General features: G+C 35.9%; 1 long non-coding RNA gene across 1 annotated transcript in view; it reads right to left on the reverse strand.

Annotated features, from left to right (window-relative positions):
• Positions 1-2,862, reverse strand: part of LOC125247563 — an 11,212-nt gene extending 8,350 nt beyond the window's left edge. The window contains exons 1-2 of the long non-coding RNA XR_007180112.1: positions 1,690-2,862; positions 349-448 (exon numbers count right to left, since the gene is read on the reverse strand). This is a non-coding gene — a long non-coding RNA (uncharacterized LOC125247563). The remainder of the gene's footprint in view (positions 1-348; positions 449-1,689) is intronic.
• Between the last annotated feature and the right edge of the window lie 1,058 nt (positions 2,863-3,920).

Here is a 3,920-nt window from a genome sequence, read left to right on the forward strand (position 1 = left end):
AGATAGATAGATAGACTGATTGACAGACAGACACAGTTAGATAGATAGATAGATAGATAGATAGATAGATAGATAGATAGATAGATAGATAGATAGATAGATAGATAGATAGATAGATAGATAGATAGATAAATGGAACAATGGTTGGATGGAAACAATAGATAGATAGACATATAGATAGATAGAACAATGGAACGATCAATAGTCCATTGTCATTCTCGTTTGTATTAAGGTCATGTGTAACAATTGCTTCTGCAAAAGACTAGCTTTCAGCTCCAGAGTCTATCAGAGAAAGCAAACATCTCAAACTCTGTAAATATGACATGGACTGCTCCTTTCAGGGCTTACCTCCAGGTCTGTTGTAATGAGGATGCCGTGGGCTTCAACGGTTTTCTACAGAGAGAATGAATTCATAGTGCACTCCAGGGTTTTGCTGCTGGAATATCATCTATTTTGGGCAACATTAAGGATTGCCGGTTTCAACTGTTTGTGAAGATTTTCCATTTTAACATATTCACATTTATTATATCCTAGAAGAAATGCAAATAACTACATAGATCTAAAAATATTTTCGAGGGAGCTCTGAAAATTGTGTACTTAAGAAATATTATGTCATTTTTTATTGCTTTTTAAACATAACAAAAGATAATACACATATATAGGAAACATCCAACAAAGCAAAAAGAAAAAAAAGGGAAGCAACAGACAAATCATTTCAACAGTCGGATCCATGATTTTTACATATGCTAATACATATGCATTTTATTTACAGTCCAATATATTGGAAGAAAGACATTTCCAGGCATCAATAATAACAGGCTTAGCCTTATTAAGTTGTGTTATTATACATTCACAGTTCACTATTTTGAGGAGGTTATGTACAATCCAGTATCCAATATGTTATTGAACATATGTGGCATAAACCAATTCTGTATTATTGTTTTTTTGCAAATGTAAAACCCGCAAACCATTTTTTTTTGTACCACTTTTTTAGTACAACTTAGGACTGAGTTGTTTTTGCGGCTGACCTTATTGCATATGCATTTGTAGGAGTTTCCCTTTCAGACACAAAATTTATGGGAGGAGAGTATTTAAATGAATCACATAACGCGATTTACTAATGTTTGAGCTAGTCAATTTACTGATATTTGCGCCATTATTTACCGCCCAAAAAAGGATGTCTTAACCCATTTTGCGACATGGCTGCAATTGTTGCTTCTAGGAGGAGACACAGCAGAGTGCGCGTAGTAGAAGGGAGAAAATATTTTCCACTCGTATTAATTTCTTTGGAATGCAAGAGGAAGATATTTTCTGCATATTACACCTGTGTCGACCCGCACCTGATGAGCATCAGTTCTGCTTATTTGCAACCCAACACTAATTTGCACTGCTCTTGGTAGATTGCACTGATCATTATGTAATTGATTTGACTGTGTCTGTGTTCTTTAATTTGTGCGTCAGCAGTAGATCAAGTGCAAAACTTGCCACTCCCATCGGCGCATTTGTGGATCGCATTCTCGCTAATTTGCCCCGATTAGTAAATCTGGCCCATAGTGTATCATTCCAGCGATCAATAAGTCATTCACTCTGCTCACATGCATTCATACAGCTTCATATCAAATCTGAAATTTCACACTCTGACAAGCTTATGTGGATTGTTTGGTACATTTAAATTGAAATGTTACTCACCCAGATAGTTTCTGCTTTTTGTAATTTCAGTCACATCAATCCTTATTGCTTCTTGAGGTCTTCTGAAACAAACAGTAGCTTACCTCATTCAGGAAAACAGATGAATACACCTGTGACAAATCTACATGAGTCAATAAGATCATCACAGCCATGTTTCTGTAAGAGAAATATGGAATAGCACAAACAAATGATATAGATAGATATATAGATAGATAATACAGACAGACAGACAGATAGACAGATAAAAAAAAAAAAAAAATAATTCTACTCCTACTCCTGAAGTTTTTTCCCAGCAACTCAACAAGTATTTTCCACTGTTCATACCACCAGGTCAATTTCCAGGGTGAAAACTGGATTGTTATTGAACACAAAATTGCTCAGCCTTTATTAAGAGGCATCTATTACTGTTGAAACCCCTGTTTGCACCAATACATTCTACCATCCAATTCTCTTTCGCTGGCACTCCTGCCACAATTACATGCTACAATGACTTTAAGGACCCTGAAAGGGCAGCCAAGGCGTTCTCAAGACACCTCTGCATGGTGCTCATTTTGCAAGGTTGTTTCAAAACAAATCATCACCCTGGGCAACTCTGAAGTGAAGGAAAAGCGTGGGTGCAGTTGCAACCTGTAATTGTTCAATAATAATCTTCTAATCCAGAAGGAAAACAGCACAGTGAATGCAGTATATGTGATTTATGATTACACAGTTGCTATGTTGGCTAATTAGATGAATAATATGCTGTCCAATTAAACCATTCATTTTCTTCGGTATAGGCTTCTTTAACGCGCATTGTGAAATGAACACGAACAACCAATCACAAACTGATCTGTACTTTCCTCATTAATTAGAGGAGGAGGACCAGATTTTGGTAACCAGTTATGCTGCCTTATGGGATGCGGTGACCTTACTCTATATTCACAACTGTTCACATCAGACCAAAGTGCTTTCTAGAGTATGAAACAGAGGAGATTAGACAATCAGGGTGAATTTTGGTAACATTAAAGCCATTCAGTGTGAAATAGAGGAGCGTAACGAATTTTGTTAACAACTAATGCTGACTCATCAGATTGAAGACTGCTTTATACAATATATGCAACCGTTCACATCAGACAAAAATGCTTTTTAATTTTGAATTTTGGGAATATTAGAGGAGATTAGACATCACCAGAATGAATTTTGGTAACATTAAAGCCATTCTGTGTGAAATAGAGGAGCGTAACGAATTTTGGTAACGTCTAAAGCGTCATTACCAGATTTGAAAACTCTGCTTTATATCTGCAACTGTTCACATCAGACAAAAATGCTTTTAGAAGTCTGAAACAGAGGAGATTAGACAATCAGGGTGAATTTTGGTAACATTAAAGCCATTCTGTGTGAAATAGAGGAGCGTAACGAATTTTGTTAACAACTAATGCTGACTCATCAGATTGAAGACTGCTTTATACAATATATGCAACCGTTCACATCAGACAAAAATGCTTTTTAATTTTGAATTTTGGGAATATTAGAGGAGATTAGACATCACCAGAATGAATTTTGGTAACATTAAAGCCATTCTGTGTGAAATAGAGGAGCGTAACGAATTTTGGTAACGTCTAAAGCGCCATTACCAGATTTGAAAACTCTGCTTTATATCTGCAACTGTTCACATCAGACAAAAATGCTTTTAGAAGTCTGAAACAGAGGAGATTAGACAATCAGGGTGAATTTTGGTAACATTAAAGCCATTCTGTGTGAAATAGAGGAGCGTAACGAATTTTGGTAACAACTAATGCTGACTCATCAGACTGAAGACTGCTTTATACAATATATGCAACCGTTCACATCAGACAAAAATGCTTTTTAATTTTGAATTTTGGTAATATTAGAGGAGATTAGACATCACCAGAATGAATTTTGCTAACATTAAAGCCATTCTGTGTGAAATAGAGGAGCGTAACGAATTTTGGTAACGTCTAAAGCGCCATTACCAGATTTGAAAACTCTGCTTTATATCTGCAACCGTTCACATCAGACAAAAATGCTTTTTAAAGAATGAAACAGAGGAGATTAGACAATCAGGGTGAATTTTGGTAACATTAAAGCCATTCTGTGTGAAATAGAGGAGGGTAACGAATTTTGGTAACAACTAATGCTGACTCATCAGATTTGGTGACTCTGCTTTATATCTGCAACTGTTCACATCAGACAAAAATGCTTTTTAAAGTCTGAAACAGAGGAGATTAGAC

Source organism: Megalobrama amblycephala, linkage group LG15 (assembly GCF_018812025.1).
Source record: "Megalobrama amblycephala isolate DHTTF-2021 linkage group LG15, ASM1881202v1, whole genome shotgun sequence".
In the NCBI taxonomy this organism is placed as follows: domain Eukaryota; kingdom Metazoa; phylum Chordata; class Actinopteri; order Cypriniformes; family Xenocyprididae; genus Megalobrama; species Megalobrama amblycephala.